The sequence below is a fragment of the Symphalangus syndactylus genome, chromosome 5 (assembly GCF_028878055.3).
Source record: "Symphalangus syndactylus isolate Jambi chromosome 5, NHGRI_mSymSyn1-v2.1_pri, whole genome shotgun sequence".
NCBI lineage: Eukaryota > Metazoa > Chordata > Mammalia > Primates > Hylobatidae > Symphalangus > Symphalangus syndactylus.
In genome coordinates, this window is record NC_072427.2 from 55,598,619 (window position 1) to 55,624,354 (window position 25,736).

Below are 25,736 nucleotides of genomic sequence, written 5' to 3' on the forward strand. Positions count from 1 at the left end.
ATATGCTTAGCACCTGGCATTTATGTAGAAGCCCAAAAGAAAAAAGTGACACAACTTTTTTTCATGTTATGTAAGAGTGGTAATAACCAAAGCATAGGAAAATAAACGTTCAGAGTATTTTGCAATTTCTTATCAGATCACCTCCTATGTATCTGGATAGGATTTCCTCTGAAAAAGAAGAATGGTTCCCTATAAAACATTCTTGATGAAGATGGGTTCTGAGGCCTAAAATGAGGGCACTGTAGAACTCCCCCCTTCTTAGACTGAGATAAGGGAAAAGTTTTCCAACACTCTCTTTTGGGCTGGTAGTAAGTTTGGTTATGATTCTGAGCTGGAAATGCTTATAGAAAATTCTGGTAGTGGGGGTGGTAAACTGCTGCTGGCCATTTGCAGGCAGGCCAGAAGCCAGGCAGGAAATTAGCATAGTAAGGGATTTCAGAATGCATCTGAAGTCTATGCATGGTTGTAAGTCCTAGTGTTTGTGTTATACTTCTCTCCCACAGTTCAAGAAGTTTCAATAAAATCTCAGTAAATATTACAGCTTGGTTTTTGCTGTGTGATATGGTTTGGCTGTGTCTCCACCCAAATCTCATCTTGAATTGTAGCTCTCATAATTCCCACATGTTGTGGGAGGGACCTGATGGGAGATAATTGAATTACGGGGGCAGTTTCCCCTATACTGTTCTCATGGCAGTGAGTAAGTCGCATAAGATCTGATGGTTTTATAAGGGGTTTCCCTTTTGACTTGGCTCTCATTTTCTCTTTTGCCTGCCACCATGTAAGACGTGCCTTTCACCTTCTGCCATGATTGTGAGGCCTCCCCAGCCATGTGGAACTGTGAGTCCATTAAACCTCTTCTTTAGAAATTACCCAGTCTTGGGTATATCTTTATCAGAAGTGTTCAAAGTGGACCAATACACTGTGCAATGGGAAATCAGGGAAAGCCCCAAGTCCATGCCTGGAGTAAAGAGGTAGAGGTAAGACAACAGGATTCCCTCCACTGAGGTCTGAGTGCTAATGGCTGAGGCAGTCACCAGCCTAGAACCAAAGTTCCCTAAGGAGGAATATCATGAGGGACAGTGGAGGGTTCAGTGGCAAAGATCGAGTGATGTGGCAGCAGGACAAGAAGTCCAGACTAGACAGTAGGACCCTGAGGAACTTTTCCACATGACAGGAAAAACAGCAGCAGAACCGCTTCTATAAAACCTGATTCATCAAGCCAAATTATAAAAAGGACACCCCACCTCATTGATCAGGAAGATGGTTTGGTTTTCTTGTTTTTGTCATTTTAACAAGGGAAAAATTACCATCAGTACAGAAAAACTCTTGCACAGAGGCTAAAAACGATGTAACCTTTTAGTTTGGTTTTGTTTTTGCTCTGTTAATCCCAAACCTAGTTGGCAGATCATGGAAAAAGAGATGAAGTATTTAAATAAAGAGTAGATCCAGGTAGTAAGGAATGATAATACCCAGAATTTCAATTAAGGTCACTGGCTCAGGGGACAAACATTTCTATGGTAAAAAGTGTGGCTCTGCCATTAACCAGCTGAGTAGTCTAGTGATTATTGCTAAACCTCTGGGAGCCTTTATTCACCTGTAGAAAAGAGCTGATGGTGGCACCTATGCAAAAATGTTTAACTAGCGTAGATGTGTTGAAAGGGTCACTCTCATAAACTGCTGGTAGTACTGTGGAGTAATTCAATCTTTATGAAAATCAAGTTGTATCAAAGATTAAATATGCAGGATCGCCGAATCAATCATGTCCCTTCAACAATTTATTCCAGAGGACATAAATGGACATGTGTACAAGTATGCAAGTAAAAGATTATTCACTCATGAATCTTTATTAGCATGAAAAAAATCTTAAGTGTACATTAAATCTTAGCTTAAAGTTCATTAACTTTCTCTGGGATGCATTTTCTGACTACATTTAAATAAAGCTATTTTCCTTTCTTCCTAGGAAGGTATGTGGCCCTTCCTGAGGTGTGTTCTAAGTTGGTCTCCTAGGGTCCTGAAGGGGACTTCTGGATGGCCTGTGGAAGGTGTTCTACCTAGAAGTGAGAGAGTTGTGGAACAGGGACCTTGGGTTCCAGGGTGTGTGGGTCTCCTTAAACTCTAACACAGGGGTCCCCAATGCCCAGACCACAGACCAGTACCAGTCAGTGGCCTGTCAGAAATGGGGCTGCACAGCAGGAGGTGAGCAGCGGGTGAGCCAGCATTACCACCTGAGCTTCGCTTCCTGTCAGGTCAGTGGTGGCAGTAGATTCTCAAAGGAGCATGAACCCTATTGTGAAGTGTGCATGCGAGGGATCTCATAAGGGATCCTTATGAGAATCTAACTAATGCCTAATGATCTGAGGTAGAACAGTTTCACTGGTTCCTGGTGCCAGAAAGGTCGGTGACCACTGCTCTAACACACATACCCTTCAGCTAGTACCTCGCTGCAATTTCACTGCCTCAGTGGCTCCACATCATTGCCTGTGCACTGGCTGTGTATGTCACCTGTAGGAAATGTCCCTTCTAGACAAAATGTTTGGAAAGGTTTTCATGGGCTCCTCTGCTCCTGTATAGCAGCCCCATGCTTGCTTGCCTCCCCCTTCACAGGAACTCCTCCATTTAGGGTTAAAAACCCCTCCTCTCTCCATTTTCCTATATCTTCCTTCTTCATCCTCCCGATTTTTTCATTTCTGGAGCCTTCTTCTAAGATGATACAAGTTTCTGAAAGGAACTCAATGTCCAGCTTCTTTATCTCTGCCATAATTCTGGATGTAAAGTAAGATTGAGGAGGAGTGGGGAGATGAAGGGTTAGATAAGGAAGAGATGGAAAAAAGGGAGAGAGAAGAGAAAAGGGGATGAGAAGAAGAGAGAAAAGGAAGAGAGGAGAAGGAGGAAAGGAGGGAAGAAAGAGGAGGGAAGGAAAAGAATAGGAGGAAGGGAAAGAAAGGAAAAGGGAAGGGAAGAGTTGAAGGACAGTGTAGGGAGAGAAGAAAAGGAGAAGGGAGAACGGAGCATGGGGAAGGATTAGAGGTGGAGAAGGAGAACATTGGGAGGCAGAGGAGAAGGAGCAGAAAGGGCAGGTGATGGAAGAGGAATAAGAGGAGAGGAAGGATTTCATGTCGGGGGGATAAAGAGAAGAAAGGAATTTGTATGTCTGAGGATCCCAGGGACAGCTTTTCCAGGTGAGAGCTAGGTTCAACTATTCTCTGTTTCCCCCATAGGCAGCCTCTTATGGGGGTGGCTGCTGTCCACCTCTGCTGCTTATGCTGCAGTTGCTGGTGTTGCTTGGAAGCTACTTCCAGGACGTCCTTCACCTTTCTGTTCTTCTCAAACCACTTTCTGGAGGGCCAGCCACAAGGATTTTGGAGTTGTCATTCCATCCCTCAACTCCTCCCTTCAGCTTCCCTTCATTGTGCTGTGTGAAGAAGAGCTCTTGCTGAATGAGTGGATGTTTCCATAGAACAGCTGGCTCATTTGACTCCGTAAGTCCTACTTTACCTGTCGGTTTATCATCAGCTTCTCTTTGGAAGTAAGCGAGGCAGGGTGGGGGCCTCTTACCTCTGAGCCTCACTTTCCTATCCCTTGCATTGCATCAGAAAGATCCTCTGTGTCTCTATGGGGAGAGGAACCAAGGAGGCCCTGTGAGAGCTCACAGGAATAATTGAGGTTGTGCAAATCATGAGGTGGAAGATGCTAAACTAATTAAAAGAATCCTTGTTCTTTGTCTCCGTTTCCAACCTCCAGAGTTCCTATCCCACAGATTGGGCCCCTATTAAGACAAACCTGCATCTGTTCTTCCTGTTGGCCTTGGCACATAGCAAGGGGTCTGGCATAATTGGCATATATTTGTAGGAACTGAACAGAATCCACAGGTGCCAGAGTAGTCTGTACCTGCTGCTGTTTCTGTCTTCCACAAACTGACAAAAAAGAGGAACTCTTAAAGCGTCTATCAGAAATGAGCAATTTGTTCTGTGATTATTTATTTTACACACAACACAACACAAACATACAAATACACAACAAAGGTGGTCTAAGAAAAGTCTAGGGTGCTCATGTTTTTTGTCTCTATCTTTGGATGATTTTTCTTTGCTCTCGTCAATGGTGAAGGGATGTTGGATGTATTTATGGATGTATAGTTGGATGAGTAAATGGCTGGATGACTACATGGAGAGATGATAAACACATGGTTGAATGAATGGATGGGTGGTCATACAGTTGGATAGATGAAGAAATTAATGAGTCAAAGGATGTATGGATGAATAAATAAATCCATACATTTATGGATGGATGATGGCATAAATTTTTGGATGGATAAATGGACAGATAAAGAGTTGTGTAGATGACTGTATTGATAGTGGGTAGACAAAGGATGGGTGATGAAATGAATGCATGGATGAATGAATGGATAGATGGTTGGGTTAATTGTTGGTTGGATGAATGGATAAGTGGGTAGATAGTTGTGTGGATGAATGGTTAGTTGCAAAGGGCGGAGGAATGGAAGAGTGGAGGGATTGGATGGACAGAGAGAAGAAGGGATGGAATGCTGGGTCGACATATGGCTGCTAGGATGACTGGAGGGTTGAATGGATAAAGAGATAGTTAATTGAACTAAATACTGCTACTCTTAAGTTCCTACCTGGTTTTGGCCTGGCTGGATCTCTATGTCTTTTCTCTATTTCTTACCCTGGTTTTCTCTTGCTATTTTTCTCAGAGAATAGGGATTAAAAAATAATAATTGTTCATTTTGCTGGAAATTGATTCAGTTCATTTATTCCATAAACACGTATGCAATTCCTACACTACATGTCAGACTTTGGGCTTGGGTTGGTTAAAAACTCAATTGAAAAAAATGGGGAGTGTTATTTTCCATCAGGGAATCAACAGACTGGTGAGGGGAGATACTAAGTTCATTACCATACAAGTAACTATGTCATTATTTATGAAAATTATATCTATCAGTGAGTGAAGTGTTTCACTTAATGGCAGATCCAAAGGCTTTGAAATGTGTCTAGCAAATGTCTGGGAATATTGAGGAAGCTAGCAGCATGACTGTGTGGTCTCAGCCAAGAAAAGTGGTAAAAAGAAGTAAATGGAGAGGGGCTAGATAAACATCCTGGTTGCAGCTCACTGACAGGACATCTGTGTGTGAGTAAGGTGGGAGGTAGGGAGAGGTTTTTACTGTAAAAGAGATGTGACTTAATTTACGTTTCAACAAGATTCATCTGTCTACTACAGAGAACTTAGCTTTTTTAAAATTATTATACTTTAAGCTCTGGGTTACATGTGCAGAACGTGCAGTTTTGTTACATAGGTATACACGTGCCATGGTGGTTTGCTGAACCCATCAACCCGTCACCTACATTAGGTATTTCTCCTAATGTTACCCCTCCCCTAGCCCCCCACCCCTGACAGGCCCTTGTGTGTGTGATGTTCCCCTCCCTGTGTCCATGTGTTCTCATTGTTCAGCTCCCACTTATGAGTGAGAACATGTGGTGTTTGGTTTTCTTTTCCTGTGTTAGTTTGCTGAGAATGATAGTTTCCAGCTTCATCCATGTCCCTGCAAAGGACATGAACTCATCCTTTTTTGTGGCTGCATAGTATTCCATGGTGTATATGTGCCACATTTTCTTAATCTTTAGCTTTCATTGTATGGTTAGGGCAGATGCACAGAGAAAGGGAGAGCATGGCTATTAGATACCTTGCTTTTTCCTCAAGACCACCTCTAGGCTCAGCTGTTCTGCATTCACTGGAACAAAAAAAACCAGTGACACTTCCAAACCTTAGGGACCACACCTACCCTACCTCCACAACTCCAATTTTGGGGAAGGTACTTCTCTGATGTCACATGAAAGGTCTTGTACAGACCCAGGAGAGGCCTACGTTTCTTCCTTCTATCTCATATTCTTCACCTAGTGAAGGTCACTCTGAAACCAGACCTTTCACTTTTGTGTGCCCATGTCCCTACAAGTGCTCAAAGGCTCTGGCATTTACAAATGGTAGTGTGAATATGGTGCAGAATAAACCTGGTTTTGTAAGAACCTTAAATTATGTAGGAGAGATATGATAACAAAGATGTAAATATATCAAGTCAGGTGAGGATAAGGGCCATAAAGAAACAAAAATCAAGCAAGGAAAAGGGAATGGGAAGTGACCAGATGCGGAGGGGCAGGTACTATTTTGTAGTTGGGAAGATAAGTTAAGATCTCTATAAGCAGGCGAGGTTTGAGCTGAGAGCCAGATTACTAGAGGCAATGAGAAGATATCTAGATTATCATGGGCAAAGGGCACTACAGGCAGGGGAAACATAATAAAAAGTCCTTGAAGACCAATAAAGAAGAAAACAGAGAAGAGTCAAATAAACACAATTAGAAATGATGAAGGGAATATTACTACTGACCCCACAGAAATTAAAATAGCCATCAGAAACTACTACAAACACCTCTGTGCGCACAAACTAGAAAACCTAGAAGAGATAGATAAATTCCTTTCAAGACTGAACAAGAAAGAAATGGATTCCCTGAACAGACAAATAATGAGCTCTGAAATTGAATCAGTAATAAATAGACTGCCAACAAATAAAGCCCAGGACATGATAGATTCACAGTTAAATTCTGTCAGATGGAGAAAGAAAAGCTGGTACCATTTCTACCGAAACTCTTCCAAAAATTGAGGAAGAGAGACTCCTCCTGAACTCATTCTATGAGGCCAGCGTCATCCTGATATCAAAACCTGGCAAAGACACAACAACAACAAAAAAAAACTTCAGGCCAATATCCTGATTAACATCGATGAAAAAATCCTCATCAAATTACTTGCAAACAGAATGCAGCAGCACATGAAAAAGCTCATCCACCACAATCAAGTAGGCTTCATCCCTGGGATGCAAGGTGGTCCAACATATGCGAATCAATACATGTGATTCATCACATAAACAAAACTAAAGCCAAAAACCACGTGATTACTAAATAGGTGCAGAAAAGGCTCTTGATAAAATTCAACACCTCTTCATGTTAAAAACTCTCAATAGACTAGGTATTGAAAGAACATACCTCAAAATAATAAGAGCCATCTATGACAAACCAACAGGCAATATCATACTGAATGGGCAAATGCTGAAAGCATTCCCGTTGAAAACTGGCATAAGACAAGGATGGACTCTCTCACCACTCCTATGCAGCATAGTATTGGAAGTCCTAGCCAGAGCAATCAGGCAAGAGAAAGAAATAAAGGGCATCCAAAAAGGAAGAGAGGAAGTCAAATCATCCTTGTTTGCAGACTATATGACCCTATATCTAGAAATCATTATAGTCTCAGCCCAGAAGCTCCTTCAGCTGATAAGCTCCTTCAACTTCAGCAAAGTTTCAGGATACAAAATCGATGTACAAAAATCACTAGCATTACTATGCACTAACAGCAACCAAACTGAGAACCAAATAAGGAAGGCAGTCACATTCACAATTGTCATACAAAGAATAAAATAACTAGGAATACAGCTAACAAGGAAGGTGAAAGATCTCTGCAGTGAGAGTTACAAACACTTCTCAAATAAATCAGAGAAGACAAATGAATGGAAAAGCATCCCACGCTCATAGGTAGGAAGAATCAATATCATTAAAATGGCCTTACTGCCGAAAGTAATTTGTAGATTAAATGCAATTCCTATCAAACTACCAATGACATTCTTCACAGAACTAGAAAAAACTATTTTAAAATTCATATAGAACCAAAACAAAGCCCGAATAGCCAAGGCAGTCCTAAGCAAAAAGAACAAAGCTGTAGGCATCATGTTACCCAACTTCAAACTATACTACAGGGGGCCAGGCACTGTGGCTTATGCCTGTAATCCCAGCACTTTGGGAAGCTGAGGAGGGCGGATCACCTGAGGTCAGGAGTTTGAGAACAGCCTGGCCAACATGGTGAAACCCCATTTCTACTAAAAGTACAAAATTAGCCGGAAGCGGCAGTGCTTGCCTGTAATCCCAGCTACTCAGGAGGCTAAGAAATGAGAATTACTTGAACCTGGGAGGTGGAAGTTGCAGTGAACCAAGATCACTCCACTGCACTCCAGCCTGGGCTACAGAGCCAGACTCCATCTCTGAAAAAACAAAACAAAACAAAACAGCAAACAAACTATACTACAGGGCTACAGTGACCAAAACAGCATGGTGCTGGTGGAAAAAAACAAAACAAAACAGGCACATAGATCAATGAAACAGAATAGAGAGCCCAGAAATAAGGCTGCACACCTATGTCCATCTGATCTTCAACAAAACTGACACAAACAAGCAATGGGGAAAAGTTTCACTATTCAATAAATAGTGCCACGATAACTGGCTAGCCATATGCAGAAAGTTGAAGCTGGACACCTTCCTTACACCATATTAAACAATCACTTCAAGATGGATTAAAGACTTAAATGTAAACCCCAAAACTATAAAAACCCTGGAAGGCAACCAAGGCAATACCATATCGGACATAAGAACAGGCAAAAGTTTCATGAGGAACCAAAAACAAATGCAACAAAAGCGAAAATTGAAAAGTGGGATCTAATTAATCTTGAGATTTTGCACAGCCAAATAAACTATCAACAGAGTAAACAGACAACCTACAGAATGGTAGAAAAATTTTGCAAACCGCTTCTGACAAAGGTCTAATATCCAGTGCCTACAAGAAACTTAAATTTACAAGAGAAAGACAACCTCATTAAAAAGTGGGCAAAGGACATGAACAGACACTTCCAAAAGAAGACAAGCATACGGAAAAAAAGCTCAATATCACTGATCATTTGAGAAATGCAAATCAAAACCACAATGAGATACCATCTCACACCAGTCAGAATAGCTGTTAATTAAAAGTTAAAAAATAACAGATGCTGCCATGGTTGTGGAGAAAAGGGAACACTTATATACTATCGGTGGGAGTGTAAATTTCAACCATCATAGAAAGCAGTATGGCGATTCCTCAATGAGCTGAAAACAGAACTATCATTCGACCCAGCAATACCATTACTGGGTATATACCCAGAGGAATATAAATCATTCTACCACAAAGACATGGTGTATGTTCATTGCAGCATTATTCACAATAGCAAAGATGTGGAATCAGCCTAAATGCCCATCAATGACAGATAGGATAAAGAAAATGTGTTACATATACACTATGGAATACTACGCAGCCATAGAAAATAGCAAGATCATGTCTTTTGCAGAAACGTGAATGGAGCTGGAGGCCATTATTTTTAGCAAACTAACACAGGAACAGAAAACCAAATACACACGTTCTCACTTATAAGTGTGAGCTAAGTGATGAGAACTCATGAACACAAAAAAGGGAACAACAGACACTGGAGTCTACTTGAGAGTGGAGGGTGGGAGGAGGGAGAGGAGCAGAAAAGGTAACTATTCGGTTCTGAGCTTAGTACCTGGTTGATGAAATAATTCGTACAACCAACCCTTTGACATGAGTTTACCTATGTAATAAACTTGCACGTGTAACACCGAACCTAAAATAAAAGTTTTTTTAAAGCCCTTGAGGTGGGAGTGTGCTCTGTCAGTGTTTTGTTGTCATCAAAGTGGGAGGAGGGTGAGAGGTAGAAGTTGAAGTTAAATATATGGCAGGGTACCCAAGTGGGCTTTGGGGACCATATTGAAAAATCTAATTATCTGGAATCCAGAGCTTAGGGAGGGCAGGGGGATTTAGGTTTCAGACATATAATGGGACTTCACTGTGTTCTTCTTGCATCACTTACATGAATTTACTTCCTTCTGTTTGGACTCCCAGAGGGCACAAGTCTCTCTCACCTCTTCACTGGCTTTTGTTTTGCTGGGCCAGAGAAGAGAAAGACAGCTATTGAGTTAGCAAAGCACTCAACTCTCCACTCCCTCTCAAAATGTAACAGGCACCGTCAGATTCCACAGATGAAGATGCAAAGTCATCAAAGCCCAGGCCTTTCTCTCTGAGCTAAGCCAGCCAGCTTAGTCCCTAAGCTCACATTGAAAAAACCTGTTACTATAACTCAGATCCTCAATCTTTATATCCAGATTTTCTGCTGTGAAGGAAAAGAGAGATTGAGCCAGATCTCTAAAGCAGGTGGAGATGGAGTGAGTGCTGGCATGGGGTCTATCCTGCTTTCACTCAACATGCATTATTGAGTGTCTGCTGTGTCACAAAACGTGCAGAACCCTTGTGGGCTTCTGTTATGGGTGACAGAATAAAAACAGTAAACAGAAGCAGATTGCAATATTTGACATCATGTTGGGAGGTGGTAACTCTGTGGTAAAAAAATAAATAAAACAACACAAGGCATAGGGAGACAGAAGTGGAAGGTGTTTCTTTAAGTACAGAAAGAGCTTCCTAGGCCACAAATAAGGGAGATGAGCAAACTCTGGCTTTCAAGGGGGGAGGGTGTTGGGACTTTTCCAGGCAGAGGGAACAGCTAACACAAACACCCTGAGCTAGGGATATGGGAAGTACATGTTTCAGGGAACAAGGAGGATATACAGTGAGCTAGAGGAGAGTAGCAATATGTAAGGTAGAGTGAAAGGAGATCCTACAGGGCCTTGTGAACCAAGAGAGGGTTTCTGAAATTTTCTGTGGGTGTTGTTAGAAACCAGTGGAGATCTTTCTGTAGCCCCACGCTATTAAAATCCCCTAGCGGGTACTGGGGAAAACATGACCAATCTGCGACTATGGGATTGGCTTCATTAGACAAAAGGAAAAAAAATGCTGCCACCTGCATGTCAAATGGCAGTCTGCAAGCCAGTGAAGGAAAGCACACTGCCCTTTAGAGGACTTTTGCTCCAGTCTTCTCTCAGTTTTCTCACAGGTTTCCTAGTTTCAATACTTGGACTGAGAAGCATTTCTCATGCTGCCTCTCTGACTCCATGATCATTGGCACAAAGCCGGGAAACACAAACTTGAGGAAAATTATCCCAACTATTCCTGCACCCTGCTGCCAACTCCTCCAATGACCTCTGGTTGTCAAGCACCCAGCTATTTCTGTAAGCCAGGATTCTGCCTGTGGGATACAGACCTTATGATTTGCTTCTAGGATGGGATATTTTTAAGTATGGAAACTCTCTACCAATAACTTGGAGAAAAAAAAATTTAAAGCATGGAAATATAAGGAAAATTCTACTTTCCATCTATAAAAAATACTGAGGCCTTAAAATGCTTATTTCTTAGGCAGGATCCACAGTTACCTCTAAGGGAGGAACTAGGCATTTTCATCCCTACATCTGCCAAGGGCCAAGCTCACAGAACCCACAAACAGCCTGAGTTATAAGCTTAGGCTTTGGAGTTTTGAACTCGCTAACTAGATTATATTACCTTTGAGCCAGGAAGGACTCTTTGAGATGCTGATAGTAACTTTGAACACTGCTACCCTGAGGCATTTTGTTTCCCTGAGATGGTTAGGGTGGTTCCTGTGGTTGCTGTCCTGTGGTCTCTCTACCTAATTTTTGCCCAGGCAGCAGGCCTAATCTTTTTGATGGTCTTATCTTTTCTGGACATTAATTCTTAAAAAAATGCACTACTCTCTAAAACAAAATGCACTACTGTTTAATTCCATAGAGAAAATATCATAATCTAAAAATAAAAGAAAAAAGGTTTATCAAGAAGGTCAGCCTTAAGAGATACTTGAAGGACCCTTGCAACATAAGGAAACTGTTTGAAAAAGGTTCCACTTCTAAAAGCTATTGTGAGGACAAAAGAGGAATCTAGGTATGGGCTGAATGTGAGATGATGAAATTGGAGAATTATTGTTAGTTTTTCAGGTATGGTAGTGGTATGATGATTTTTTTTTTTTTGAGAAAAATGTCTTATTTAAGACATACATGCTAAAATATTTCAGAGGAAATTGAAAGAATGTCTATGGTTATTTGCTTTTAAATACTTAAAATAGATGTAGCAAATATGGTAAAGTTAACAAGACTGAAATCTAGATAATAGATAGGGATTACGAGAAGATGGTGGTGGCAGGAACACAGTTGGCTAGTCTCCATTAACCTCCACATAAAAACAGGCAGAGCAACTAGATAACAAAACCAAAAATCCATCAACAATGTTTATAACAAAACATCGTGATGAATTATTCTTACAGATCTTGAAATCCAAGTAGATAGAGACAAAGCACCAACAGCCACAGAAACACACAGGTATCTGTATAAGTAAAAGGAGAAAGTAATGGCATACAATCTGATGGACCTAAGACAGGAGAACAACAAAATAACCAGCATGTTTCATGACTCATCTTGGTGAAAGTTCCATTGACCACTTGTAAAAATGTTAATACTGCTGTTGTTGATCAGAGTCTTCTATAAATCTCAATTACTTGTCTTTCATTTTCTTGATAATAGCCATCCTTACAGGTATGAGATGATATCTCGTTGTGGTCTTGATTGCACTTCCCTGCTGATTAGTGATATAGAGCAATTTTTCTTATACTTACTGGCCATTTATATGTCTTCTTAGGAGAAATGTCCATTCAAGTACTTAACTCCTTTTTCAAATTATGTAATTCATTTTTTGTTATTGAGGTATATGAATTTCACATATATTTTGGAGATTAACACCTTTTCAGATATATGGTTTCCAGATATTTTCTCCCATTCTATAGGTTGCTTTTTCAATCTGTTGATTATTTTGCTGTGCAGAAGCTTTTTAGTTTGATGTAAACCCACTTGTTTATTTTTGTTTTGTTTTGGGTTTACCAATACAGCCACTATAAAAAACAGTATGGATGCTTCTCAAAAATTAAAAAGAGTGCTACCATGTGATCCAGCAATCCCATTTCTGGGTATATATAAAAAATTGAAATTAGGATCTCAAAGAGCTATTATTTACATATTCATTGAAGCAGCATTCATTTATAATAGCTAAGATGTGGAAAGAACTTAAACATCCAATGACAGAAGAATGGATAGAGAACATGTTATATATATATATATATATATATATACACACACACACACACTATTCAACCTTATGCAAAAAGGAAATTCTGCAATATGCAACAATGTGGGGACCAAGACATCTGCTGCCATCTGATTTTTTTTCATTTTAGATATATTGTAACTTCTGCTCGCGTGCATTTAAAATTTTTCTTTATTCTTTATATGTTAAAAAAAAACCATATCAGGCCGGGCACGGTGGCATAATCCCACCACGCCTGCAATCCCAATAGTTTGGGAGGCTGAGGCAGGTGGACAGCTTGAGCCCAGGAGTTCAAGACCAGCAAGGGCAACATAATGAAACCTCATCTCTACAAAAAGTTTAAAACTTAGCCAGGTGTGGTGCCGGCATGTGCCTTGTAGTCCCAGCTACTTGACAGGTTGAAGTGGGAGGATCACCTGAGCCCAGGAGGTTGAAGCTGCAGTGAGCTGTGATCATGCTACTGCACTCCAGCCTGGATGACAGAGTGATACCCTGTCTCAAAAGAGAAGAATACCCATATCAGAATACGTGCATATTTAGAGATTTTTTCTATAATTGCTGAAAGCTTCCAATCTAAAGACAGTCCTCTGTCTGGTTCAGGGAAATTTTCCTTTAATTTTTTTTTTTTTTTTTAGTTGCCTACCCTCTTCTGCTTTCCTTTTCAGAGTTAGTGCTATGCATAATTGTTTCCCTCCAGTGTACTCTCTGTGTACCTTACTGTTTTTCTAATCTCATTTCTTTCATCTTTGTTTTCTGATTTCTAAGTGAATTCTGAAGCATTTCAGATGAAATTTTGAGATTAAGAGATTAGCGGCTCTTCATTGCTTCCATTGCATTTTAAATTTTGTAATTATGTTTTTATTTGAAATCAGTATTTCCTGCCTTCTTCATAGATGCAACAGCCTCTCAAAGCTTGTGTTAAAAACAAATAAGAGATTATTTTAAATTTCCACCTGTTTCTTGAATTAACATCTTTCACAAAGAAATGTTTACTTTTCTTCCCATTGGTTCCCATGTTGGCCCTGCCAAATTACCAATCATTTTCTCTTTTTGCTCATTCTTACAAAATATAGTTCAGTATGGGGAATTAAGATGGACTTTGATTTATTGGAGTCCCTATTCAAATATTTCAATACCAGATAATGAGAGAAGGAGTAAATATGGGTTTGCTGTGTTTTTACTCTTCCCAGCTGCTTACTCACTGTAGAGGGGGTAGCCTAGAGATACTTAGAGCCTGCCCTCTCCTTTAATCATTAGGGTTCATGCTCCAGCTTTTCAAGCCAATGAGAAGCTGCACTGACTCCTGAGGTGGCAATTTCTTACCCTGATGTTCATCCCAAAGCTGACAGTAGACTCAAGGTTTAGCTTCACCCATTCTCTCATGCCTTTCCTCGGTTCTACCCTGCAGCCTTTCACGCTGGTATAGGTTCCTTACACTTGTTTTCCTAAGTGGATTGGTCTTTCCCCAGCTGGCTAGAGCCTCCCTTAGGTCTCAGCTGCTCATTAACCTGAAGAAATTTGCTCCAGCCAGTGGGTAACACCTTGCACTTGTCTCCAGAGCTGAAGTGGATTTTTACATTTCTTTGATAATTTCAGGGGCTAGTTCAAAGGGAAAAGGAATTAACTATATTTGGCTTAAGGTGGAATGTTACATCCAAACTTTGAAAGAATTCCTTTTGTATTTTCCAACTGATAACATAGCAAAGTAATTAATTTTTATTAGCTTATCTTTTATCCAGCCAATCTACTTATTTTAATAGTGTTTAAGCTGCTTTTTCTAGGAATATAATCATATCATATGTAAATAATAATTATATGTCCATTTTTCTAGGGGTTATAACTCTTATTTCTGCTTCATGCTGCATTATAATGACCAGAACTTTCACACTATTACATTACAATGACTTTGTTAACTCTCTTATTTTTCTGAAACTGCCGCCAGTACTTTATAATTAAGTACATTTTTTGGTTGTTTGTTTCACAATTAAGTGCAACATCAGAAGCTTTGTTGAGAAGGTTGTTTTCCCCTATTCATACATTTTATTATTTTAAGAAGAATCCTTTGCTAAAGAGTTTTATCAAACTATATCAGCATCTGTTAAGAAAATTATTTTTAATATACTCCATGGATAGCAATTACTGTAATTCTATCTCTGTGTCTCGGGTAAATCTCAGTTGGTCATGAGTAATTATGCTTTTCATATAATGAGTAGTTACATTAGGACTTTCATATCAATATTTAAAAAATATCAGTTAGACACTCTTAGTTAATTATTGTCTTAGTCGGTTTTCTGCTGATATAACAGAATACCACAGACTAAGTAATTTATATATATATAAAAAAAAAGAACTCTATTTGGCTCACAGTTCTGGAAGCTATGGCCCAGCATCTAGTGAGGCTCATCTTATGGCAGAAGACAAGTCTTTCTTACATTGCTAATAAAGACATACCTGAGATTGAGTAATTTATAAAGGAAAGAGGTTTAATTGACTCACAGTTCCACATGGCTGGGGAGGCCTCACAATCATGGCAGAAGGTGAATGAGGCGGAAAGTCACACCTTATAGGGTGGCAGGCAAGAGCAAGTGTTTGCAGGGGAACTCCCCTTTATAAAACCATCAAATCTCATGAGACTTACTCACTATCATAAGAACAGCAGGGAAAAAAACTCATGCCCATGATTCAGTTACCTCCCACTGGGTCCCTCCCATGACATGTGGGGATTATTACATTCCAGGTGAGATTTGAATGGGGCCAGAGAGCCAAACCATATCATTTCATCCCTGGACCCTCCCAAATCTCATGTCCTCACATTTCAAAACCAGTCATGCCTTCCCAACATTTCCCCAAAGTCTTAACTCATTTCAGCATTAAAAGTCCACAGTCCAAAGTCTCATCTGAGACAAGGCAAGTCCCTTCCACCTATGAGCCTGTAAAATCAAAAGCAAGTTAGATACTTCTTAAATAAAATGGGGTACAGACTTTAGGTAAATTCACCTGTTCCAAATGGGAGAAATTGGCCAGAATGAAGTGGCTACAAGCCCCATGCAAGCCTGAAATCCAATAGGACAGTCATTAAACCTTAAAGTTCCAAAAGGATCTCCTTTGATTCCATATCTCACATACAGGTCATGCTGATGCAAGAGGTGGGCTGCCACGGCCTTGGGCAGCTCCACCCCTGTGGCTTTGCAGGGTATAGCTTCCCTCTTGGCTGCTTTCACAGGCTGGTGTTGAGTGTCTGTGGCTTTTCCAGTTGCATGGTACAAGCTGTCAGTGAATCTACCATTCTGGGGTCTGGATGATGGCAACCCTCTTCTCACAGCTCCACTAGGCAGTGGCCCAGTAGGGACTCTGTGTGGGCACTGTGACCCCACATTTCCCTTCCACACTGCCCTAGCAGAGGTTCTCCATGAGGGCCCTGCCCCTACAGCATGCTTCTGCCTGGACATTCAGGTGTTTTCATACATCCTCTGAAATGTAGGTGGAGGTTCCCAAACCTCAGTTCTTGACTTCTGTGCACTCACAGTCCCACCACCATGTGTAAGCTGCCAAGGCTTGGGGCTTGCATTCCCTGAAGTATTGGCCCCTTTTAGCCATGGCTGGAACTGAAACAGCTGGGATGCAGGGCACCATGTTCAGAGGCTGCATAGTGCAGGGGAGCCCTAGGCCTGGCTCATGAAACCATTTTTCCCCCCTAGACCTCAGGCTGTGATGAGAGGGGCTGCCACAAAGGTCTCCGACATGCCCTGGAGGCATTTTCCCCATTGTCTTGGTGACTAGCATTTGGCTCCTCGTTACATATGCAAATTTCTGCAGGTGGTTTGAATTTCTCCCCAGAAAATGAGTTTTTCTTTTCGATTGCATTGTTAGGCTGGACATTTTCCAGATGCTCTGCTTCCTCTTGAATGCTTTGCTGCTTAGAAATTTCTTTCCCCAGATACCCTAAATCATCTCTCTCAAGTTCAAAGTTCCACAGATCTCTAGGGCAGGGGCAAAATGCCGCCAGTCTCTTTGCATAGCAAGAGTGACCTTTACTCCAGTTCCCAACAAGTTCCCCATCTCCACCTGAGACCACCTCAGCCTGGACCTTAGTGTCCATATCACTACCAGCATTTTGGTCAAAGTCATTCAACAAGTCTGTAGGAAGTTCCAAACTTTCTCACATCTTCTTGTCTTCTGAGCCCTCCAAGTCTCTAGGAGTTTCCAAACTTTCCCACATTTTCCTATCTTCTGAGTCTTCCAAACTGTTCCAACCTCAGCCTGTTACCCAGTTCTAAAGCTGCTTCCACATTTTTGGGTATCCTTACAGCAGCACCCCACTTTCTAGCACCAATTGTATCAGTCTGTTCTCACTCTGATAATAAAGACATACCAAAACTGGGCAATTTATGAAGGAAAGAGGTTTCATTGACTCACAGCTCCATGTAGCTGGGGAGGCCTCACAATCATGGCAGAAGGTGAATGAGGAGCAAAGTCACATCTTAACATGGTGGCAGGCAAGAGCAAGTGTTTGCAGGGGAACTTCCCTTTATAAAACCATAAGATCTCATGAGACTTACTCAATATCATGAGAATAGCATGGGAAAAACCTGCCTTCATGATCCAGTTACCTCCCACCAGGTCTGTCCCATGACACATAGGGATTATTACAATTCTACAATTCCAGGTGAGATCTGGGTGGGGAGGGGACATAGAGCCAAACCATATCATATAGTATCTCCAATTGTACCTCCAATTGTAGTCACTTCTTTACCCTAAGATTTACTTTGTCTGATTTTGATAAAGCCACACTTACTTTTTTGATTAATGTTTGCATGAGATATATTTTCTTCCTTCTCCTTTTAATCTACCTAATTCATTACACTTGAAATCAGTGTGTTGTAGACAACATAGAGGTGTATTTTTAAAAATCTACTCTACCAATCTTTGTATTGTATTTGTTGTACTTGACTTTTTTTTTTTTTTTTTTTTTTTTTGAGGCGGACTCTCGCTCTGTCGCCCAGGCTGGAGTGCAGTGGTGCAATCTCAGCTCACTGCAACCTCCGCCTCCCGGGTTCATGCCATTCTCCTGCCTCAGCCTCCCGAGTAGCTGGGACTACAGGCGCCCACCACCACGCCCGGCTAATTTTTTATATTTTTAGTAGAGACGGGGTTTCACTGTGTTAGCCAGGATGGTCTTGATCTGACCTTGTGATCTGCCCACCTCGGCCTCCCAAAGTGCTGGGATTACAGGCGTGAGCCACCGTGACCAGCCATTGTACTTGACTATGTTTAATATAGTTATTAATATGTTAAGGCTTAAGTGTTCCATGTTTTTTTTTCTATTTAATTCCTTTGTTTCTGATTTTTTGGTTCCTTTGTGCTGTCTTCCTCTAGACTACATGAACAGTTTATAGACCTCTATTTTTATTTATAATATTTGAGTATATTGATTTCTATTTTCTTACTATTTACCTTATGTATTGCCATATGCACATGAGTTACGTGTGCATCATATCACAGCCTACTAGTATTGATATTTTACCACTTCTGGTGAAGTATAGAAACCTTATATCGTTTATGTCACATTAACCTCCCCACTTTCCAAATACAATTGTGATAAGTATTTGCAGTACATACATTGAGTACCACATTACATGATGTTATAATTTTTGCTTCAACCATAAAATACTATTAAATTAATTAGAGGAAGTATAGTCTATTATTTTTACTTCTGTTTTTACCAATTCCACCATCATCTTTTTGTTTATATATATATTTCAATTTGGAATGGCTGCTTTAGCTCCTCTTAAAGGGTAGTTCTTATAAGTAACTAGAGTCTGTTAGTTTGCCTTTGAGAATTTCTTTCTTTTCTAGTTATTCCTGAAGGATAGTTACTGGGTAGACTATTGTTTTATTTCAATACTTAAAAATATTATTCGCCTTCATTCTGGCTGCCATAATTTCATATAAGAAACCCATTGTCTCTTGAATTATTGTTCCTTTATAGGTAATGCCTTTTCTGTTCCTGTGTTAGCTTGCTAAGAATAATAGCCTCCAGCTCCATCTATGTTCCTGCAAAGGACCTGATCTCATTTTTTTATGGCTGCATAGTATTCCATGGTGTATATGTACCACATTTTCTTTATCTTATCTGTCACTGATGGGCATTTATGTTGATTCCATGTCTTTGCTATTGTAAATAATGTTGCAGTGGACATACACGTGCATGTGTCTTTATGGTGGAATGATTTGTATTCCTCTGGGTATATACCTAGTAATGGGATTGCTGGGTTAAAAGATAGTTCTGTTTTTAGCTCTTTGAGGAATTGCCATACTGCTTTCCATAATAGTTGAAATTTACACTCCCACCAACAGTGTATAAGTGTCCCTTTTTCTCCACAACCTTGCTACCATTACTTTTTGACTTTTTTTTTGTATTTTTTGAGACAGAGTCTTGCTCTGTTGCCCAGGCTGGAGTACAGTGGCGCAATCTCCGCTTACTGCAAGCTCTGCCCCGCGGATTCATGCCATTCTCCTGCCACAGTCTCCCAAGTAGCTGGGACTACGGGTGCCTGCCACCACGCCTGGCTAATTTTTTTTTGTATTTTTAGTAGAGATGGGGTTCCACAGTGTTCGCCAGGATGGTCTCGATTTCCTGACCTCGTGATCTGCCCATCTCGGCCTCCCAAAGTGCTGGGATTATAGGTGTGAGTCACTACACCCGGCCTACTTTTTGACTTTTTAATAATAGCCATTCTGACTGGTGTGAGATGGTATCTCACTGTGGTTTTGATTTGCATTTCTCTAATGATCAATGACGTTGAGCTTTTTTTCATATGCTTGTTGTCTGCATGTATGTCTTCTTTTGAGAAGTGTCTATTCATGTCCTTTGCCCATTTTTAAATTTTTTTTTGTTTTTCCCTTGTAAATTTCTTTAAGTTCCTTATAGATTCTGGATATTAGACCTTTGTTAGATGCATAGTTTGCAAAAATTTTCTTCCATTCTGTAGGTTGTCTGTTTACTCTGTTGATAGTTTCTTTTGCTATGCAGAAGCTCTTAATTAGATCCCAGTTGTCAATTGAAACCAATAACTATAAAAACCCTGGAAGACAACCTAGGCAACCATACTGAACATAGGAATGGGCAAAGATTTCATGACAAAGATCGCAAGAGCATTTTTTCATATACGTATTGTCCACTTGTATATCTGCTTTTGAGAAATGTCTATTGAGATCTTTTACGCATTTTAAAACTTTTTTTTTTTTTTTTTTTTTGCTACAGTTCTTTGAAATCCTCTTAGACTTATAAGTCTAAGAGGGGAGCCTCAGCTTGTTGGGGGTTGCAGGTCGCATAGGTGAGGCTGGGCCCTTCCTGCTGGGAAAAGCAGAAGAGGGAGAGTCCATGGCAGGGGAAGTGGGTAGGCTTGCTGGGCGGAGCTCAACCAGGCCAGCAGGTGCTGTGGTCTCCTTGGCTGAATAGCAGAGGCAACCTCTAGGAGCAACAGGCCAAGGTGCGTGAGTGTGCTGGCTGGTGATAGTGCTTCAGCAGGGGCCAGGGACCCTGCCTTCAGTCACTTGCTAGCAGCTATGATGGTACCTGGGAGGGAGGGAAGGGGCCTGTGTTTCCTGCCTGGCCTGTGAGGTGTGTTGTGGGTTGACCATGTGTATGGGACTCTCAAGGTTTTATCCTAGATCACCACTGGATTGCCGACAGATAGAGGAGGTGGGACCCTGACTATCACCCCTGCTCTGCAGTGGATTTGGCTCTCAGCACTCCCAGGCTAGGAGCTGGATGCCCTGCCCTGGCAGCATGACTCAGACGGCATAACAGGTACGGCGTGCCCAGGATGACATTCCTAGGCCTCTGGCCGCCTCAGAGTACAGCCCCACACACAACCCCCTCCAAGCTCTCAGCCCTTGCACCACAAACCACGAGCTCTCTGATGGCTCCAGAGAGCACCCACGTCTACCAGCTGGGGCACAGAGCCTGTTCCAAGAGCCCCCAGGCTCAGCCATGGGGGTTGGGGGGCTTTGGGGCCATGGGGGCCAGCCCTGGTACCTGCGTCCAGCAAGGATACTCTGCACCTACAGCCAGGAGTTGTCCACAGGCCCCCGGGGTCGTGCCGATGGTGGTCGTGTTGATGTCGCCGATGATGCTGAGCGCCTCCTTCAGCACGTGGTACATGCGCAGCATCTGGTCACGCCACTGTGCCTGCTCTGCCAACTCCTCCATCATTGTGTTCTGGTCCCCGCGTGAGTACATGTTGGAGAGCAGCTCTGAGAAGATGAACTCCTTGGTCTGAGAGTGGGCAAAGAGGGAAGGAGGTTGGGACCTGATGCCTGTGCTGCCCTGGCCTCCTGCCAGGCCCTGCTGGGACAGTGTGCTGGACTTGGAGCCCTGAGTATGGCTTTTCAGACGCGGCTTCTACACCACTTAGACTCAAAGATCTGCCTCCCCACCGCCCTTTTCTCAGATAGGGACACTGAGGTCCAAAGGAAAAGTCACCTGTCCAAGGTCACAGATCTGGGAGGGGACCCAGGACCTATCATGCACCAGGACACCTGTCTACTCAGTTTTTTTTTTAAATTTTTTTTTTGGAGATAGGATCTTGCTCTGTCGCTGGGCTGGAGTACAGTGGGTGAGATCACCGCTCACTGCAGCCTCAACCTCTTGGGCCCAAAGTGATCTTCCAGTGTCAGCCTGTCGAGTAGCTAAGACTATAGGCACGTGCCACCACCAAGCCCAGCTATTTTTAAAATTTTTATGTAGAGACCAGGTCTCACTATGTTGCCCAGGCTGGTCTTGAACTCCTAGGCTCAAGCTATCCTCCTGCCTTGGCCTCCCAAAGTGCTGGGATTACGGGCATGGGCCACTGTCCCCAGTCCCACGTTATATTTCTATGAGACAGCTCTGGTCTGGACTGTGCCTCCCTCCCTGGACCTGGTCCCATAGGATTGGTTGGCATCTCCCCCAGGCCAACATGGCCACCTGCATCCCCAGTGCCACAGGAGCCCCCTGCTCCTATGAGGCGGTGCATGCACGTTGATCATGACGTGCATGATGGTCTTGGGCGTGACACCAACCATGAGGTCCCACACGGTCTTGTTGACAATGGCCATGTAAGAGTCCACCAGGTTCTGGGTGGTTTCCATTGCCGCTCCAGCTGTGGGTCCACGGAGTGCACGAAGCTGTCGGAGCCATTCTCCTCGGCCTTGCTGTCCTGTCATGGAGAACACAAGGGCATCAGGGTGGCCAGGCCATGCAGCCAAGCTCCAGGAATTCCTAGGATCTCAGCCCCTCCAAGGGTACCTGGAACATTGAGGCACAGAGAGAAGCAACTGGTCTGAACATGCAGCCAGCTCCCCACATGCTCTGGACGATTTCAGGTCTCTGCCTCTCAGGACCCCAGACTCCCCTGATTCAGTCTCCTCTTAGTTCTGACTCTAGTGCCCAGAATTTGCCTCAAGTTACCAATCCAGGAATTGGAAAAGAACATCTCCAGGTCCCTTGCTTGGAGACCTGGCCACAGCTTGTGCCAGGCTGCAGACACCTGGCAGGAGGCAAGAAAAGGGCATACTCACTTTCCCCTTGTCCTGGGAGGCCTATGCACCAACATTGCCACTGCCACTGCCACTGCCACCAGGGAACACGGCAAAGCAGACGCACACAGAGAGGAAAACGGGAAGGGTTGAGTGAACCTGCGACACTGCACCCCAACTTTAATGTGTTGTGGAATTCAGTTAGCCAATATTTTATTGAGGATTTTTGTATCAATATTCATCAGTGATACTGGCCTGTAGTTTTCTTTTTTTGTTTGTATCTTTGATTTTGGTATCAGGGTAATGCTAGCCTTGTAGAATGAGTTTGCAAGTATTCCCTCCTCTATTTTTGGAATCGTTTGGGTAAGGTTGGTATTAGTTCTTCTTTAAATGTTTGCTAGAATTCAGCAGTGAATCATCGGGTCCCAGGCTTTTCTTTGCTGGGATACTTTTTGTTACCACTTTGATCCCATTATTTGTTATTGGTCTGTTCAGGTTTTGGGTTTCATCATGGTTCAATCTTGGTAGGCTAGATGTGTCTGGAAATTTATCCATTTTTAGTAGGTTTTCCTATTTCTTTGCATATAGTTGCTGACCACTAGTGATCCTTTGAGGTTTTTTTTTTTGTTTTTTTTTTTGACATGGAGCCTTGCTCTGTCGCCCAGGCTGGAGTGCAGTGGTGTGATCTCAGCTCACTGCAAGCTCCGCCTCCCGGGTTCACGCCATTCTCCTGCCTCAGCCTCCCAAGTAGCTGGGACTACAGGCGCCAGCCACCACGCCGGGCTAATTTTTTGCATTTTTTTTCGTAGAGATGGGGTTTCACGTTTTAGCCAGGATGGTCTTATCTCCTGACCTGATCCGCCCGCGTTGGCCTCCCAAAGTAGTGGGATTACAGGCGTGAGCCACGCCCCCTTGGGACAGGGACGGACACACACACACACCCACACACAGAGTTGGTGGTTGTGCCGCCCAGTCACGAGTGTGAGGAAGGGACCAGATGGGTCGGGCGGAAAGGTGCTGGGTCAAGAGAGGAGGGGGCAGCCGGGAGCGCGTGCACCCGGGGCGTGTCGGGTTGAGGGGTGAGGGGTAAGATGTGAGGGGCGACGGGGGCGGGGTAGGGGCAGCCCTTTCCCAGGCGGTAGCGGGGGCGGTGGTGCTGTTACCCTTTTAAGCTGCTGCTTGAGGGGAGCCGCGCCTGCTGTCAGTGGAGTCGGTTACAAAGGCAGCAGCCTCCCAGGCCGCCACACAGCTCCCGCCAAGTCCTCGGTGTCCCTTGCCATTTTCCAGCTGCGCTCCCACGAGGATCACGGCGGCGGGGAGAGGTGGAGCCGCGAGAGCTCGGCCGGGGGCCCCGCCGGGTGGTCGCGGCCATGACAGCGGCTCCGGACAGGCTCCTTTTCCGCGCCCCTCCCGTCGGAGATGAGGGGAAGATGTCCGTGTCAGGGTCAAGGCCAAACTGAAGTTGCTGGCCTGTATCTTCCACGAGAACCAGGAACCACAGCCGCGGCTCACGCTCCACCGCAACATCAAGGTGAGTCGCCGGGTGGCGGCCTCGCGGGGCAGGGCGAGAGCGGAAAGAGGGCGCCCAGAGTCCCAGGACAAAGGGGAACCTGCCCCAGAGAGGCCCTGATTCCCCCCCCCTTTCTCCCGCAACTGGCCCGCCCCGGCACTGCGCGAGGCTTGGGTGGGAGAAGGCGGAGGGCGCGTCTCTCCAACTCCTAGCGCGGGGCTGGCTTGGGGGCTGCTGGCCTCTCTCGGCCCCTGTCGCTGCGCCTCGAGGTGGGAGCCCGCGGCTGCTGGAGCCCTCTTGGGACCCATGGTCGCCCTCAGTCAGCCGACCTGCTCTCGGGACCGCGACAGGGCGGGGCAAGGCGGCTCCCGCGTTGTTTGAGCCCAGGCGGGGAAGGGGAAAGGCCTTTAAGATTTTCGTTTTTTTGGCCTGGCATAGTGGCTCACGCCTGTAATCCCAGCACTTTGAGAGGCCAACCAGGCTGATCACTTGAGGTCAGGAGTTGGAGACCTGGCCAACATGGTGAAACCCCGTCTCTACTAAAAACACAAAATTAGCCGGGCGTGGTGGCGCACTTCTGTAATCCCAGCTACTGGGGAGGCTGAGGCGGGAGAATCACTTGAACCTGGGAGCCAGAGGTTGCAGTGAGCCGAGATCGCGCCATTGCACTCCAGCCTGGGCACAAAGAGCGAAACTCCATCTCAGAAAAAAAAAAAATGTGATATCATAAGACAGACCTTTTCCCTTCTCATCAGTGACTGGAATGAACTGCCCATGTGGAATGGGTTGGGGGTGTTGGTTCCTTTACTGGGTCATCTGGTAACCTGCAAGGTTTCTGCTGTGACATTGAAGGCAGACATCAACCCTCTAAGACATTTTTTTCCTATCCTCTGGGAATATTACGTTTTGGACAATCTTGGTCCATTGGTAAGCTCATGGGAATTTGTCAGAGTTTTTTTGTTTCTTTTGGCTCATGTTTAGCATCGATTTGCAGAGTGTTTGGAATCATCCTCAGAAAGGAATTACGGTGGTTCGGAGGTGTTTTCTGTAGTGGGCCCTCATTTGGGAATTGGCTTGAAAAAATTTAAGTTCATTTGCTTCCAGGATACTATTAAGGTTACTTTTTTTGATAGTTGATGTGTGTCTATCTGGTAAGGGCAGTCATTTAGAGAATATAAAGTGGTAGAAGAAACTAAAAGTACTGTTCTTAGTTTTTATTTTAATCTTACTAATATACTAGTGTCTTTGTAATTTAGTAAATATCATTTTTGGTGTACAGTGTAAATTTCCTTTTTATAAAGATCTGAGCTGTTAACTTTGCTGTCACTTTCTGTGTTTCGTAACTTAAATATTTTAATTTTTTCTTTTTTTACATTTACATTTTTTATTCTAGTTCCAATTGCTAATCCAGCATTTGTGGATAGCTGCAAACTGGGATATGTAAGTAACATTTATATTTTAAAAATTATTTTTCATGACTTTATTAAGTAGTTACAGCACACATATTTATCAAAAGCAGAGTCCTAAATATCATAAATTTTTCTGACATAACAATGACTCTACTCATAGGCAATTTTTATGGGCATTCCAATTATAAATTTTGGAATATTTAAAAATAGCCCTTCTCCTAATATACAATTCTGGGATTATCTAAGCTACTCCTGGAAACTATGAACTATTCTTGTTTTTTTATTTTCGTAGAGACAAGGTCTCTCACTGTGTTGCCCAGGCTGGTTTCCAACTCCTGGGCTCAAGTCATTCTCCCATCTCTGAC

The 25,736-nt window shown here is 43.1% G+C and overlaps 2 pseudogenes; one reads left to right on the forward strand and one right to left on the reverse strand.

Moving 5' to 3' along the window:
• Nucleotides 1-20,682: 20,682 nt before the first annotated feature.
• Nucleotides 20,683-22,157, reverse strand: LOC129482544 (putative GED domain-containing protein DNM1P34; annotated as a pseudogene).
• Nucleotides 22,158-23,449: 1,292 nt separating this feature from the next.
• LOC129481575 (uncharacterized) lies at nt 23,450-25,206 on the forward strand (annotated as a pseudogene).
• The last annotated feature ends 530 nt before the right edge of the window (nt 25,207-25,736 follow it).